Raw genomic sequence first — 18,412 nt, 5'->3', positions numbered from 1 at the left:
TTTCTAACAACAGATCTAGCATCTCCTACAAATAATCAGTGTTAGTGAAAGCACAATGATAGCTTTAATTATTAGATAAAGAATATGTAGTGTGTGCCATATAACACTAGCATATTACATGTATTACCTCAGTTAACTATAAAAAATAAATAAGCACATGAAATTGATTTTGTCTGAGTTTCCATTCTATAGTGAGGAAAACCTTTACTACTTTTATAGCATGGTAGAAATAACACAAGGTTGGGAATTTTAAGACAAATTCTACTTTGGATCTTGCCAATAACCGGCTATGAGATTAAGAACAAGTTGTTTTCTTAAGAGAAACACATACACACATACACACAAATGGGCCTCAACTGAAGCAGAATTTTGGACTTATGGTATGGCCTTTCATATTTTAAAATTCTTGCTGGATGATTTGAACGTGCACACCAGATAAATAGTTGTAACTAGAAAATACTGTGATATTTTTATGTCTGAGCCTATAAACGGTGACAAAATTCAAAGGGAAAGTTTCATAAATACTTTGAAAATAACAAGTATTTTTTTCTTGAAACTAACTACATTGAAAGGGATATTACTCATGTTGAAATATACACATTTTTATTTATTTCTTAATTGTCAGAAGCTATCTGACACATCAAAGATGCTAACTCATTACTGTCACTAGCAGTAGTTTTAATAGCTTTGGAACACCAGCTCCCATCAGCACACATAGACTAGAGAAAATTATACTTCCATTAGTGGTAGAATGTGCTAAACAGCGATCAAGCCATAAGGAACCATGTCCGGGGTGGAGGAAAATCTCAGACATCATGTCGTGACTCACAGCATACATGTGTTTGAAAGCACATGCAAGAAAATTGCTAGTGGTGGACAATGGGAAGATAGATTAAGACATTATTATTATTATGCTAATAAACATTAGCATAATTCCATTGGCACACTTTCTGGTTGACTTTGAAGCACTCAGTTGATATTAACACCACCATTTGAGGCATTCAAAATACCAAGAATAATGGTTGATTATTTTTTTAACCTTATTTGTCCTAATGAATTCAGGACAAAACACCTTTTTTAAAAGAGATTTAAAATAGTACATCTTTTGTGAACTTTTTAATCATGTCTGAACCCCTTAACTTGTTTGCAAGTTTCTTCATACATATTCTCAGCATAAACCCAGTTTTGTTCCTTAGCAACCAACCAATTTTCCATATTCAGTCCTGTTTTTAGTTCACAGTGATAAAAACTGTGAAATAACTGCCGTTTGCATACATTCTATACATCCTCCAGGCAGAGGTCAAATAACAAATCCATTCCCCCATTACATCAACTTTCAAAATTATACTAATGATTCCTAATACTTAGCGGTTTAGAGTCATTTTAGTGCTTAATTATATACCACCAAGTATTGCCTGTGCTACTTTGTTTCTAAATAACATACTATGTCTCTTACTTTTCTATTATATTTATTTCAGTGCACAATACAAGACTCTGTATATCATAGGTGCTTAAAACAATAAATGGCTATAAAGCAATACTCAATTAAAAACTAATCAAATAAAAATGTGTATATTTCAAAATGAGTAATATCCTCTTCAATGTGGTTAGTTTCAAGAAAAAAAAATACTTGTTATTTTCAAAGTATTTATGAAACTTTCCCTTTTAATTTTGTCATCCGTTTATAGGCCCAGACATAAAAATATCACAGTATTTTCTAGTTACAATTATTTATCTGGTGTGCACGTTCAAATCATCCAGCAAGAATTTTAAAATATGAAAGGCCATACCATAAGTCCAAAAATTCCAATGCAGTAGGTCTGGGATGGGGTCAGTTGTGAATATTAAGTGAATAAGATAATCAATCAATTTGAGAAAAAAACTGCTTTAGAGTTTGTGCTTCTAAAAGAGAAAATTGCCTTTGGTTAAAGAAGAGATAGTGAATATTATCTACTGAAAAGGAAAACACCTTTTGTATCTTCAATGAATTAGTCTTTCAGTTGTTACTCTATGGTAGTACACTAATCTTTAAATTATGATCTGTAATATATGTTCTACTTATCTGATGCATGAATTTCCTTATCACACATTTGCTACTATGTGGGAGTTATTGAGCTGAGTGTTGGTGTTGTAGATAAAAATCAAAATGGTCCTGGTTTTAAGTAATGATATATATATAAAAAAAGAAAGAAGGCATATACAAAAAAAAAAAATAACTCAAGACAGATAATTCCCATGGTAAAAAAAACGTGTAAATGAAGAGTTAAGACTTTTCTAAAGCTAGAGAGACTTTCTAGCAGGAGAACTCAAAGAGCTTCTCAAGAAAAAAGTAACATTTGAAGCCTACCTACCTAAATGGTAAAAGTTTTAGTAAGCAGAACCTTGAGGCAGAGTGATCAATATAAATAAAGTCAGTGATGGGAACTAATAATAATTAAATAATATATAGGACAAGGAGAATTCTAGAACTGAGAGTTGGTCAATTTGTCTGTATTAATGAGACAAATTATTAGGTGGGGGCAGGGTGGGGGCATGCAAAAGGACCTACAATGATTTAAAAGAAGAGTGAAATAGATCAGATTAGGTTAAAGAATTTGGATTTCACCCTGCATGCAGTAATAATGTTGGTAATATTTACTAGGAATTTATAATTGCAAAACAAATCTCTCAGTGTTTTACAAGTCCAGCTTCATATCCTTTTAGCAGGTGTAAGAAGCAGCCATCATTTTCCCATCTTCTAGACAAGGAAACTGAGTCTTAGCTAGATTAAATACGTTGGCCAAGATTTCCATGCTCCTTGGTGGCAGAGGTAAAACTATGTAGTGAGAACTCCGGAGTGAGAACTCTCAACTCTGAAGTGAGAATAATTTATCACTCCATAGTAGTGTCTGTCAAAATGGAAATGTGCAGGAAAATTTTTAAGCTAATGAGTGACACAGCTTTATGGGTTTAGCTTTAATCTCATCTCTGAAGGAAGTCTTTCTTAGAATCTAACATTTATGCCATCCTCTTTAACTTCATGGTACCCTGTGCTTATACTGTTCTTGTGATTATCAGACTATATTGTAATTTCTGTTTTGATTGTCTCCTGGAATTTTTTTTTTTTTTTAAGAAATGTCAAAGCTTTGCCCAACACACATGGATCAGCAAACACAATAGAGAAGGCCAGTCAGTACTTTCTGGAACGAGGGGAGAGAGAGGAGAGACAGAGGGCAAGAACGACCACACGACACAGCCTGGGACCATGAGCAGAAGCGTCCGAGTGAACTTGGATGGGGGAGGGCTCTGGGGAGGGAGGGTCAGGCACCCCTTTACACGTGCCACATGCAGCCTGGCATGCATGCCCTGCACCCACCGCCGTCAGCTGGCTGGTGTGCCCACGTCGCATGCACAGATCCCCCAAAGCCCAGGTGCACCTCCCACCAGCACCCCAGGAGAGCAGGGAGCCCTCCCCACTAGCTCCACGGTGTGGAGGACACAGCCCAGCAGCAAGCAAGGCACATCCTTCGAGTTCTTCAGCCGCAGAGAAGTTAGGAGAGAGAGAGAGAGGGAGGAGAGGCCCTAGTGGAGCATGTACCCTCCCGGAGCCCAGCCTCCTGTTTGTGCTACTGGACCAGGGGTCCTGGGCAGAGGGAGGGAAGGATGGACAGACCGACGGCCAGGGCCTTTAACAGCTTTTGTCTTGAGCTAGACTTCAGTGTCCTTACAGTTGGGAAATGGTTTTCTATAGAATCAATAATATTTTTTTTCTTTCTTTAAATATATATTTGTTAAAGTTGCCTCCAGAAGGCATCTGAGGTTAGAAAGTTTGAATATTACTTATTTTCCATCACGGCTTGGTACCCAATTTATTGCCTTCTTCATAATGAAAAATCAGTAAGTAATAGTAACTGAATAATTATAAGAAAAATGAATTAAGAAAAATATATTTTAGGAATGATTAGAGTAGGGAGAGAGAAATCACATAGGACGTTTGGATCTACACATACTCATGTCTATTATTTCATTAGTTTCACCTTTAATAACCAATTAAATAATGAATGATTATAATGAAATAACACCTTCCAAGTTCCCCCTTCATCTCCTCTATGATTAAATTGCCTGATGTGGGACTCGATCCTAGTTGCTTACCTAACTGAGCCACCCAGGTGCCCAGGAGAGAGAGTCTTAAGCAGACTCCACCCTGAGTGCAGAACCCAACATGGGGGCTCTATCTCACCACCCTGAGATCACAACCTGAGCTGAAATGAACAGTGTGATGCTTAAACAAAAGCATCACCCAGTCACCCCCGTATTTAACTTTAAATGTTGCTTTCTTCTACTATATTTTCATCTCATTGAGGAAAAGACCAAACTATCTATAACTGTTTCCCAAGTTCCTAGCAAACTCCATAAAACATATTAAAAACTCTAAAAAATATATGGTTGAACTGAGAAGGAAAGATGTAATCTGAATCTCTTCTGTAGCATTGAGTTGGAATCAGAAAAAGGATCAATTTTATAATTTTTATAGAGTCAGAATTAAAAAGATTAATCAAATAATCATATTGGAGGGAGAGTTAAGATTTACAATTATTTTCAGCCCTAAGTAAAAATGATAAAATGTTTAAATATGGTCTTAGGAATGATAGTTAATGATGGACGTCTCTCTTATCACTTGAGGCTAAATTATCTAGGGTAAGTAGGTATGCTATGTTTTACACTAAAATTAAAAAGGAACTAGAAATTTTTAACTCAAAGTGGTTTGGGTTGCTTCTTGGTTTTTACCACCAGGGCAGGTGTTTTTATGAGTCTCTCTCCGTATTTATGATTGTCCATTTACTATCCATTCTGCAAAAAAACTTTGCCCAAATCAGTAGCACTAAATGTGAATATGACATCATCAAAAGTTTTAACTTAAATTTTAAACATTTCTAAACTCTTAAACATAACATTTCAATTTCTGTCTCCCTTTTGGAGTTGGAACAAATACTTCATATATTTATCTGAAATAATACAGTGTGCGACATGCACAGGAAAAAAAAAACAAACCCTAGCAGTCTTTTGAGAATAAAAGCAAATCAATAATAATATCTCTTTGAATAGAAGCACTTTTGTTGACAGAGGGAACATAGCTTAATGGGAAGCAAAGTAATCTTTGTTTTCAGTCAGATTATTGGGCTGTGCATGAGAAATGACATGCCCTTTACATTAAGAGACAACCTGGCGTGTTCAAAATAGAGAGAGAAAATGATTTGCTTTATAAAGATGGACACCTTATGGCTTTAAGATGTAACATAGAGATAACCTTCATAAGATCTTTTTTGTAATTTTATGAGTTTGTCTTCAGTTCTCATTGAGCTCTATTCTTTTAATTAAAGTTAATCATCCCAGTGACCCAAAGACAGACAATTCAGGAACTGTTCACATTGTGGGCTGTAAATGTGACTATGCTATCCCACATCCAGTCTTGTAATTGAAGTCTTAGTCAGGTGGTATTGATGATGATGATGATGAAGATGATGATGATGAACACTGTTACTTCAGGATGGTAACATAAATGTGTCCAGAGAGACAGATAAATGGAGAAATAGAGGTAACTATAGATATAGTTCTAAACATAGAAATAAATCAAGGGAAAAATTTTTTCTCATATTTTGCTATAGGCAATGTGTGAAGAAAATTTATTCTAATCAAATTTCTTTATTTTTACCTGTAGAGAATAAAGTAAACAATGAGGAGTAAGACCGTGTAAGTGATGACCGTTCCGGATTTAAAATCTAGAAGTGCTTATTTCTAGTTTCTGGAAAAGAATTGTATTGTTTTGTTTTTAAGTGTAGGTATTACCTTGTAAATAAGAGAAACAGTAACTATGGGTCCTGCTCTCATGCAAGTGTGTTATTAGGTTATTAAAAAAAAAAGTAAAAAAGAAGTACAAATTATTTTAGTATTTAAGGAAAATGAAAGCAAACAAATTTGTCTTCCTAAACTTCCAATGAGCTCAATTGAAAAGCACATTCAGTAACAATCATTTGTTTGCTTTTCATGCAGTCTGCATATTTACATTTAAGTTTTGCAATAATGCAGTCCCTGATTTCTTTATGCTGCACACCAGAAGATGTTGGAAGAAATTTTGCTTGAGAAAGTTAAACATTTAAGGAATCATTCGAGTAAATTTGCAGCTACACAACAGAACATATTTTAGGTTAAAAATTATATCTTGCTTCAAAAATGTTGTTTAAAATATCTTGTTTAGATTTTTACAAAACAATATTTTTATAAGCTCACATGTACATGTAGAAATTAAGTTGAATTCATCTAAAAAGATCCATTTTTAATGCTATATCATAGCCCTTAAGTTCACATCAGTTTCAATGTTTCCAAGCGCAATGTTTAAAGAATCTGAAACCAGAGCATTCCCTAATATACTATGACATGGCCACAAGGTGGCTCCAAAGACCAAAGTATATTATTTTACCTCAAGCGGTGAATAGAATTTTACCAGAAATATCAGCAATAATTTACCCTATAAATGGGACAATACTTCAGAAATATAAACTCATTTCAACTTTATAATTAATTTTTGAAGTATAATTTATAATATTTTAAAATGCAGCTATTCAAAACAACACATCAAATGGTTGAAAACCTTGAAGAATTTGAAGGATTTTGAAGGGAAACGATTATTCAGCCTGCATAGTTAATTATTCGACAACATCCCTTTTGTTTGGGTTTTATAATTAATTTCTCATCTAATTTTGTACAATTTGATTTTCACTTGATTTCCAACTAAATGAAAATACCTGCAAGTTAATGAACTTTTTCTCTAACATAAAGAATTTTAAAATTGAAGAGGAAGCTGGCCTAATTTTTAATCTTTGGAAGGCTTAATTCTAAAAGTACATACTTTGAGAAAATCTAATAAACTAAAATATATAAAATTAACATGTTTTAAGTTAGACATCTTAATCAGCCATACAATTAAATCACTTAGCCAAATATAATGAAGTCGGGGGAAAAAAAAATGAATGCTATTAAATAGTCACAGCATTTAATGAAGATGACATAAGAAGACAATGAATTTGATTAAATAAATAAATAAATATATAATAAATATAAATCTATAGCTATGACAAAAAATGAAGATTATCTTTATTATGTTCAGAAAATTATACCTGTTGGCTAGGTTTTATAGTCTCTATGATGACTCACCTCACCTTCAGATGTGGTTGGATAATAAAGTACTAAGTATATTCTTTCAATACGTGAACTTCTAAAATAAGTTTATTAATTAGTCCCGGGTTATAAATAAAACTTAAAAAGAATGAAAACTGTGATATAATGCTAGATTTTAAAAATGAAGTTTTAAAATGAAAGATATTTATGGACTCACAGAAATATATATTTTATGACCTTAATGTTTTGGTTTGTTTTTGTAATGCATAAAATTCATTTCAGATGCTTTTTAAATTACCATATAGAGCCTCAAGACAGAAAGAAAAAAAAAGTGATTTTAAATTGATTTTCATATCACCTTAAATATGAAGGATGAAAAGAAAGAATTATCTAAATAAAACCCGTTAAAATTTTCACATTTTGCTCCAGACTCTATGTCTTCATTAGACAGTTTCTGGAACCTCGTCTAAGAAAGTGGTAGTCCACTGACCTTTCAGCTTGTAATATAGACTGCAGAATTACTCTTGAGATCTATGGGTATCCAAACTTTAATGGAATTATTTCTGTAATGCACTGCCTCTGTTCATCATTCTTGTTCTAATTCTCATTACTCTGACCTCAAGAAGGAGAATCTGTGAAAAGAACCATTACGGCAGTGTATTCAGAAATGGTTCATGTTTCACCTGAGTGAGTTTATGTGGCTTATGGAACTCACAACTGTAAGTCTTTATCTTTCTAATGCTTTCTCCCTCCTCTGTCCCCTTTTTGGGTCCTTAACACCATTTTCAAAATTCATATCCATTAATTCCCTAGTCCATGCAATTACTATATGTGATTCTGAGAATGTAATTTAAGTTTTCAGGTTACCTTATCTCTTTATGCAACCAACATTTTCACAATCATAGGGAATGAACCTAACAGCTTCCATTTCACAAACAAAAACAAATTTGGAATAAAGAGTTTATGATGTTATCAGTAGAATTAGTGGCAGAATCTGACTTAAAACACCAAGGATTTTCATTTCAACTCAAGCACGAAATTATTATTTTATGAGATAAGTTAAAACCTTCAAAAATTCTGAAAAAGTGGTAACCCAAGTCATATTGTATGCTATGCTTTAAAATAAAGTACTTTCAATATTAATTTTAAAAAGCATAGATTAGGAGCACCTAGGTGGCTCAGTGCGTTAAGTGTCTGCCTTCGGCTCAGGTCATGACCCCAGGGTCCTCCTGGGATGGAGCCCCGCATCAGGCTCCCTGCTCAGCTGGGAGTCTGCTTCTCCCTCTCCTTCTGCCCCTCCCACTCCCACTCCTGCTCTCTCTCCCCCGCTCCTCTCTCTCAAATAAATAAAATCTTTAAAAAAGTTTTTCATAAAAAGCATAGATCACATGAATTTATATATAGTAATAAGAATACCAGTAAAAATAATAGGTCACAATAATATGTAGCACTAGAACACCTATTTTCAGGGATTGTATTTTACATGTATAATTTTTAAAAATCATAACAATTGCACTGTTATGTAAGTACAATTATTCACCTCATTTTACAGATGAAAACCTATCAGGAATATTAAATATTAAATACATAGTAAGTGACAGGATTTGAAGCCAGACAGCTTGGTGCCACAGTCCATGCTTTTATTCATCAAAGAAATTCTAGGAAAGGCAATCTTGCCAATCTTACCATTCCACGAAAGACAATCTCAGTGCTTCTGCCATGTAGTCTTATCACTATGTGGTCCTATGAAACATGACCTTCATCAGGTGTCCTCACAAAAACAGAGTATCATATCAGAAAATCTTTTTCACAGAGTGACCAAGTTTCAAACTCAATGGCATCTCTGGCAGTGAATATTTTAATTACTTGAGGGGATGTGAGAGCTTCTGTTAACAATTTTTAGCAATAGAATTTGGGGGTCTACTTGGTCTTCAGATATATCCTCTTCATTAGGTTTCTTGTCTGGGATGGGCATATTAGTCTCAAATTTAAGTCCTTGATGCAAGATGACAATTGGCTACTGTAAACGTGAAGTATAACATAGATCACCAACCAAGACGGTGGCTCCTAACTGAAGCACCAATTCAGAATCCACTTTCAGGAGTCTGCTGAATGAATCTGAGGGTACACAAAAATGTATCTTGAAACTAACCTAATGCATTCTGACATTTTCTTGAAAGATATCATGCGGTTTTAAAAACAATTTTTTTAAAAAAATAGGAGCCCCATATCATTCATTTTAAAAGTATGTAGTACTCATCCTTCTAATAAAAACTGGGCAATAATAACAAATCATGTGATTATTCATCTCATGCCTCACTGTAGCAGAGGTCTTGTTTGGTTTGGTTTGGTTTTTCTCTCTCTCCGTGTGTGTATCTCTGGATGCTTGTGGTGTCTGGCTTATGGTAGGCACTTAAAGTATATGTGCCAAATGGAGGAATGAAAGAATGAATGAATTAAACAAGATACTGAGAGGTTTCTTTAGTAGTTTAAATAATAGAAAATTAAAACTGAAGATTTTGTGTTAGGTGGAGAAATGGGTGACTGCCTAAATGACAATCTGGTACCTAATTCACTGTTATTCTATGAAAACTGAAACATTTAAAACATAACTGCCTAATATTTCTATTATAATTCATGTAATATTTACTGTGAATATATTTATTGTGAATATCTTACATTAGAACCACCTCTCCTCAAATATAAAATTTGCATTGGGTTAATCTTTATATCTCTGGATGTGGCACTAAGGGACTGGCTCATAGAAACTTCCTCCAAAATGAATAAAATCAATTAGAAGCTGAGGGAAAATTGAGTAAATTATTGTTTAGAGTCCAGGAAATTTTTTAAATTTATAAAGTAAAATGAAAATGAAAAATATAACATGCAAAAGAATATGATAGCATAAGACCAAAGACAGTTAAATTAATGATTGTGAATTTTACATTATCATAGTACTTAGCCCGCTGCCACTATTAAAAATTGATAATTCCCATAAGGATTTTTTGAGGATGATGGTTTATATGGGACATCTTAGTTTGCTTCTACAAAGGACAAGGCTCTTGTCGCCCATACTTTTTTTTTTTAAACCTTGGACTTGCCCAGAAATGGGTTTGATCCAGACCCTATCTATAAAATGAAGTGAATTGATGTCTTTGCTCTGAAGTCAAGATTATGGTTGTCATTTCTCTAATTTTACATCCCCCCTGGGATGGATGCCCAGTAGAGGTTGTACACCTAACAATCAGATGGCTTTGTCCTAAAAAAGAAAACATGTTTTCCCCCCACTTTGTTCAGAGTTCATATTCTGATGGACGCTAATCCAATTCTAAGAAAAAAAAAGTTCACTGAAGAAATGATTCATTGTAACTTAGATTTGAGGGCTAATTCATTTTCCAGCATTTACTTTTTTAGTATTAGTATTCAGTATTTTTTTAGTATTGAAAAGAATATTTATGTCTATTCCCAAGATAATGAAGTTTTACAAATTAATTTTCAAAATGTAGAATTACCTAGATATTAAATGCAGAAAATTTGGTCATATATTTTAAAAGGCATAGTAGCTAGAACAGAAGAGATTTTTAGACAATATGGAGAGTTCTCATTTTTTTACTTGCATCCATCCAAAAAGTTTTAGGTCAGTAGGAAAAACAAAAACAAAAAAAAACCCTCTTTGGTTTCATAGAGAAATGCTATAGAAAATCTCCACTCTTTACTTCAGTAGGAATATATATATATAGTACACACGTATATGTGTGTGTTTATGTGTACATATATGTGTGTAATATATGTATACCTACACATACATATACATATACATACATAATATATGTATACATATTATGCCCACACACACATGAAGAAAAAGTCGAGGTACATACTTATATTTAGGATGCAATGTTGAACAAATATCCAAAAGAATAGCTGAAGCTTTGGTGAAGGAATTGATCAAGAAATAAAGACTTTCCATAGGTTTTTAATTATGGGCAAAGGCTTTTACAGCAGTCCCCTTTTATCTGCTGGGAATACTTTCCAAGACGCCCAGTGGATGGCTGAAACTGCAGACAGTACCAAACGCTACATACTCTGTTTTTTCTGATACATACATATTTGTGATAAACTCGAATTTATATAGGCACAGTAAGAATTAACACTGAATAATAAAATAGGACAATTATAACAATATACTATAATAAAAGTTACATGAATGTGGTCTCTCCCTCCCTCCCTCTCAAAATATCTGTACTCATCCTTCTTCTAGATGATAAGATGCCAATGTGATGGGATGACATGAGGTGAATGACGTAGGCACTGTGTCATAGCATTAGTCTACTAGTGACCTTGTGAGGATATGTCAGACGGAGGATAATCTGCTTTTAGATGACAGTTGATTGTGGGTAACTGAAGCTGTGGAAAGCAAAACTTTGGGGGGGGGGCATTGTACTCAAATTTAGGAAGCTAGATGTAGACAGAATAAATGTGCATGTTAGTGGTTTCCTCTCTCCAGAGACTAAACTTCAAAAAGTCACTCTGGTGACAAAATACTGTTCAAGACTACAGAGCAAGAATATCCCCCAACTTATCATGATTTAGGAAGAAGTCCAAAAAGAAATAAAGAAAGAAAAGAAGAAAATTCTATACTTGAGTAGGCTAATTGTTAGTCATTGTGTACTCAATTTTTGTTTATTTGATTAAGTAAGTCGACATATTTTATATCCAATGGTTTCTTTCCTTTTCTTTATGTAATTGCTAAAGCAAATAAATACTATGCTGTTGGTATTAAAAGTACATGTAATTCATATTATTTATTTTATCAGCAATAGATTTAACCAATGAGTTAAGAGGTAGTAAAATTTTAATATTTTAATTTATTTAAAGCAAATATTTTAAATAAAATAATAAATATATTCTACATTTAGATTTACATGGTAAACACAAAATCACTAAAGTCTCTCAGATAGTACAAATATTTTCAAATCTACCTAAATAAAACACTATTAATTTAAAACCAATGCTTGTAAGTTAAATTATCCAGAAATATTATGTGCTTTATCGAAATCTGAAGTCTGATTCAAGAATTATGGAAACATTCATTACTTTTAGAGATCCCAGAAGTTACTATGGTTTTCAAATGGAGTTGATAAACTTGGTTTTATTGGGAGTAGAGTTACATACAAAAGGCAAATCAGTCACATTTAAAAAATTTGTATTAGCATTATGTGAAAAATTTACTCAATAACCTAGGCAAATATATTGATTGCCTTTGATCTATTCATATAACTATGTCAAATTTCAACTTTGATTCTTGTGTTTATAAGTCCTGCATCAACATTGCAGAGAATTACCAGAATACCCAAGTTAAAACATTTACTCTATTCAGTTTATTGATTATTTTAATTTCCCATACATTCTGCTTAACTTGATTATGGTTACAGTTTATGTTTCTCAGATTTTCTACTGAAAATGAGAAGGAGCAATGATAGTTCTTTACAGTATCTACAATAGACACTTGCTCATTATGTATCAGTTTACATTCTTACATTACAAACTGGCAATATTTGTATCATGCAACAAAGGAGAATCAACATGTCTAATGAAAGACTGCTTCCTGGAAAGTGCAATTTATGTTTAATTTATTTTTAAAACCAGGACTGTCAAACTATTTCAATATCTTCTGTTACAGTAAATCAACAAAGATTCCCAATCAATAAACCAATGTACTGAATATAATAACTCATGTCTATGCATTCTACATTCTGATACTTTGGAGAAGTTCATTAATAAATGCTGAGTTTCCCATACTTGGCTTGCTAGTGCAGTAAACTGCATTGGTGCCAATTTCAATTCCTTAAAAGCCTAGGTGTTAGGACATCTAAAAGAATCGCTTTCATTTTAAAGGACATGAACCAGCCAACTGAACTGTCATACACTTTATACTATCTGCTATATATAACACTTTGTGCTAGTAATGTAATAAATCAAATATATAATGTGCCAATGATAGAATACTGGCTATAAAAATCACAGGCTTAACAGAAATATTATTTCATATAGGGTAGTATTTTTAAAAAGCACATGGAACACTCATTCAAGGACCTTGGTAATTGCCATAAAAGAAGGAGGGGACGAGGGAGGGGAGAGGGACTGGGGGTGGGGAAGGGGATGAGAGAGAGAGAGAGTGTGTGCACTGCAAAATTTCTGAGCATCAGCAGGGCTCTGAAGTGCTTAGACATGTCATTTAATGCTGAATTCCTTGTTGTGAAGCAACGTTGTATTACACCTTCTAGCCTATTGCTTAATTCTGTCTTGAAGTCAAAATGTTACTTAACTTTATATATCTGTGCATCATGTAGAGTATGGAGAATAAAGGCTGCTTTCTAAAAGAAGGGGGGAGCATACAGAGATCACATGGCTTGGTAAAGTGCTTTATAATGTCACTGACAAACTCTCTACTACATCCCTCTACTACAAGGGATTGTTGTATGAAGGCATTTCAACTCCCAAAGACAGTCATTATTTTCAAGGAATGCTACATTTGATTTCTTAAAATGAGGTAAAATGTATTTTTATTTTATTCACTCTTACTCAATTTCTAGCATCCCCTTTCTTTAAATCCACCACCAATGTGGTAATGTTTAACAAATGTCTCTTAGTAATATATAGGATAGGCCATCATATGCACTGCAAGAGAGAAATGGGATAAAAATATAAAGACATTTGTGAAAACAAAGCATCTTTATTCTTTAAAAAATCAAGTTACTTTTTCTTTTGCAAAAAGTTGCACTGATAGTAAAGAATTAAGTGAAAGTTATTTTTGACACAACTTTCATGAAACTGTCAGATTATTTAACTGATCAATGTTAACATAACATTAAGGATGATGCATTCCCAGCAATCTACAACTTTAATGTGATAGATGCTTTCTTACAATGTTTGCCTCTTGAGTTCGTTGAAGTGAGCAGTGACAAAGGAGGTATGGCAAAGGCGAAAATGGCCTCATGCTTTAGATATCCTTACGGAAGACAACACAACTGGATTTGAAAGGGCTCCACGTCTCATACTAAAATGTCAAGTGAAGTGAGGCTGCTTATAGAGCAAGAAAGGGAGAGAGGTGACCCTGAGCTGATATTGTTATCTTAGGAAACAGGCACTCCTTGTTGATTGAAATTTTCTCGTTCTTATGCATGAAAAAAATCTGTAATTTTGAGTGTTGAACTTATTAGAGATAAAAGCAGGGGATGTTATATTAGTGCTCTGTGGACATAGTCCAAATGCTTCAACTAGAAAAAAAAGAAGGCAGATTTTAAAATGTTCACATATAGGACATTTCTTTCTACCTGCATATTTCAAATTATTCTAATTATGACAAAAGAAAATTTTCTCAGTGAACTCATTGGTCTGAACAAAGTGTCAAGAAAGGGAAAATATATTTTGCTATGTTTGCTTTCACTTCTCAAATATATGTTCATGATGATATTCCTTGGGCTCTGATTTTCTTTTCAAAATATTCATATGAGGGACCATATATATTTAGTACTTCATCATTCCTTCATCAATATTGCCATTGCTCACTATAAGCCTAAGAAGAATGAGGGCACCATTCTTGCTACTGGGTTTTTAACTTCAGCCTATTTCAGACATAACTGCTAAATATAATATGGTTAGTAAAGTGACTTTTCAGAAACCCTAACCAGATAATATTTTAGGTTATTCAAAAGTAGAGTTTTCAAACATAGATCTGAAGTTTGGAGGTCAAATAGCTGCATAAAATTACTTATGGTTGGTATAAATAATATTTGTATTTCTCTGCTCATACTTTGTTACTTTTTTTCAGTATTTTATAAGCACTTCTAATGTGGCAACAGTATCAGAATGCAATTTGCGTAGTCAAAATAACAATGCATTATGGCCAATTCTTTTAAAACCCAAGGGCTAGACTAGAGATAGCTGGGTTTATATCCATGATTTGTATTAATTGCTTACTATGCAACACTCTTACTGATAATAACACTTAACAAAAACATGGTTCACTTTGCTGCTGAATCAGCATCATTGGAGTTAATGCTGTTCGTGTGCTGCAGCCTAGCGGAATGATTTGGTATAAAAATGACATATTCCAGGAGGACACAGTGTTATCACTTGCTGCAAAGTAGGTTAAGAAACATAGGAAATAAGTCATATGTCCAAAAATCCCCTAGATAATATATATTCTGCCTCAGTTATTTGTTCATATGGGAAATTAAGTGAAGATCAGGAAATGAATCCTAGAGTCTGAACAGGGTCCATATATTTGGGAATTAACCTTTCAGTTTCAAATATACTCTTTTTCAACAAGAAAAAAATCATACCTCTTTCAGGTCACACTACTTTCTTAATAATGTGCCAGAAATGTATATCTCCCTAGACAGAAAATTAATTTTCTATACTTTTTTCTTTTTTAAGGAAAATCTCAGTGTAGTAAAAAATCTAACAGTGTAATACTAAATTCAATACCTGTCTAGTACTTGTATCACCAAATAGCTAGTTTTTATAAACATCTAGGAATATCACCTGAACCACTGATCAGGTACCACAGAATTTAACCACTGACCTCAGATACATACATATGTATGTGGATGCCATACACATTATATGTTGCTTTCTTATTTTCCTGGCTTTTTTTTCCCCCAAGACATATAAGCGTATGGAATTCTGTTCTTTGATTGCAGTCAGGGAAGGTATATACATTCACCAGGAAAGTCAGTTTGTTAGCATCAAGTATTTGAAACCAAAAAGTATCTGATTTCCTGAAAACAGACATTGACTCATACTTTAATAACAGGTGAAAACAGTGAAAGCAAATGAAAGAAGCAGTTCTTTATGTTTTTATCATCCGAATGGATTTGTATACACAGACACATTCTGCTTATATTTATGTCCTCCCCCTACCCCATAAACTACTATTTCCTTATGCATTACACACTGAATACATATGTGCTTCATTTACTACACCGCAGAGAATGGGGACAAGGTAAATGATCGATGCAACTTATTTACCTATTTTTCTATGACACAACCTCGTCCTTTTTTCTTCATCACTTTAACTAAAAATGAACCTAGAGCTCTTGTCAATGACATAATGTTTTCATGAAAGTTCTACTAATTAAAAATCCTCACCATACCAGACCTAAAAAATGAGCACACTCTTGCCAAGTGTTATTCACCACAGAGAAGCTCTTGTAGCTACATTTTAAAGAAGGATAGAGAGGGGGATGGTGTGGAGGGAGAAAGTCTACTAACATATGCATTGAAGTATAACAGTTGTCAGCATCGGAGGGACAGATGACTTTTAATATAGATCCTTTAAGAAAAAAGAAGAAGAAATAATGCATCTCCAAACAACTGAGAGTAATGGATGTGCAGTTTTGGATAACAGAAGCTTTTACTGGAATGAAGAACCACTATTATAGGAAAGAGATTTCTGGGGGGGGGGGGGGGTTATAAAGCAAAAGATGATAGGGCAGTTTTAAAACGATGTTTTTCTTTGATTGCACCTGTAGACCCCCCCTCCTCTTTTTAATGAGAAGGAGATGGTAGCTTTCTATTGTAGTGACATAAAAACACTTTCGGACTACTGCTTTTGCCCATACTTAACAGTGCTATCAGTAGTTACTTGTTGGGGACATGCATTTAGACTTGCAATGTGCTGCATTAATTTAACACCACATAAAATATGGATTTTATTGCAGCAGAGACAATAAATGCTGCAACTGCTGACTACATGCATTTAGTCTCCCTTCTTCCCCTTTCCCCTCTCACTTCTGACTCAGATACAAAATGTGAATGTAGGAATTATGCCTCTTCTATTTCTGATGAATGTCATTCTATTTTATTTATGTAGATGCTTAGTGACCATTGACAGTTTCAAGGGATCTGTCTTCTGCCTGTCATTTCTCTTTATATTGAACGTACAATGAACTACAACTATGAATAAGTGCAGAGTGAATCCATTCATATGGAATGCAAAGTAATGTTAGATGATGTTAGAGTTCACAGCAACAAGGTTATCTCTTCAACTGATTTTTAAAATAGACAAACAAGTATAAGCATGACAAATTACACTCCATGATATATTTTTAGCATCTGTTCAGAGTGAATGAATTCACAAACTCTAATATCAAGACCCACTGTGGATCATAATACATAATTTATCTAGTTTTACATTACCTCATAGATATCCAAAGCAGTCTTTTCTAGAATCTAATAGAGTTTTATGCTTATTGATTTATCATGTGTTAAAGATAATTATTTGGAAATAATTGCTAAATACAACTTAAAAACAAACATTTCCCCACCTCCAGGGAAAGAATATAAAAGACCTTAAGGGGGTTAGGAAAAAAAAAAAAAAAAGAGGAGTGAGGGAGAGGGATGAAGTCTTCCTACCTTTTTTTTATCAGCTTCTGGATAACGGAAGTTGGTTCCAGCCAAAATCACCCTGGAGAAATTGTCACTGTGTCCCCTTTTTGTTTGTTTTCGGCTGTTATTTTCTATCACTGATGCTACTTCAATCTAACTCAAGCTTTCTCTCAGCATCACTTTCAACTCTGGACGGCAGGGAACCGAAGAACACGGGGGCGAGCTCTCTCTGATTGGCTTTCATTCAGGGCTTCTGATTAAGCGGGGGGGGGGGGGGGGGGGAAGAAAAAAAAAAAAGGAGAGGAGGGGAAAAAAGCCCTTCCTCACAGGGAGAGAAAGGTTCTGCTGATAGAGCGGCAATACTCGCCCTGGGAAGGTTAGAGACTGGGGAAGTGCTGGCTTTTGCTAGCACACAGCTATTTGCAAGTGAATGCGAGGGGAGGGCGCATCTGAGGCGAGGGCTGTGGATGAAAGGCTTCCCCTCCCCCGCAGGGCAGAAAGACTCTCTGTTTCGAGGCTAAGGTAATCAACCCAATCTAATCCGGCTGCGTCGGTAACGCAATCTTAGGAACAGGACTGCTTCTTGCAATTCTTTAATAGACACTTCTTCTGACACATATATTCCTGCACCATCCTTCCACCAGACTACTGAAATACAAGTATTAACGGAGTGCCAAGTCACGTTGCAACAGATCTGATGCGTTACCAGAGTGATTTTTGGTGGAGGTTTATGACTTGAGTTTATTTTTGCGTGCAGTGAACTTTCTTTTTTGATTCTCCAAATACCTTATTTTTATTACTTACTGCCATACGAGAACATACCTTACTGATCGTTTTGGAATGTCTGTGAGGCAGCCTTGTC

The 18,412-nt window shown here is 34.2% G+C and overlaps 1 protein-coding gene across 3 annotated transcripts in view; it reads right to left on the bottom strand.

The window, feature by feature from the left end:
• CDH10 (cadherin 10) overlaps positions 1-17,753 on the bottom strand; it is a 180,620-nt gene extending 162,867 nt beyond the window's left edge. For all 3 annotated transcript variants that reach the window (XM_027607154.2, XM_027607156.2, XM_027607157.2), the window contains exon 1: positions 17,578-17,753. The gene's annotated coding sequence lies outside the window, so the exon portion shown is untranslated. The remainder of the gene's footprint in view (positions 1-17,577) is intronic.
• Positions 17,754-18,412: the final 659 nt, after the last annotated feature.

The sequence above is a fragment of the Zalophus californianus genome, chromosome 5, assembly GCF_009762305.2.
Source record: "Zalophus californianus isolate mZalCal1 chromosome 5, mZalCal1.pri.v2, whole genome shotgun sequence".
Classification (NCBI taxonomy): Eukaryota; Metazoa; Chordata; class Mammalia; order Carnivora; family Otariidae; genus Zalophus; species Zalophus californianus.
This window is presented reverse-complemented; position numbering and strand designations above follow the sequence as displayed.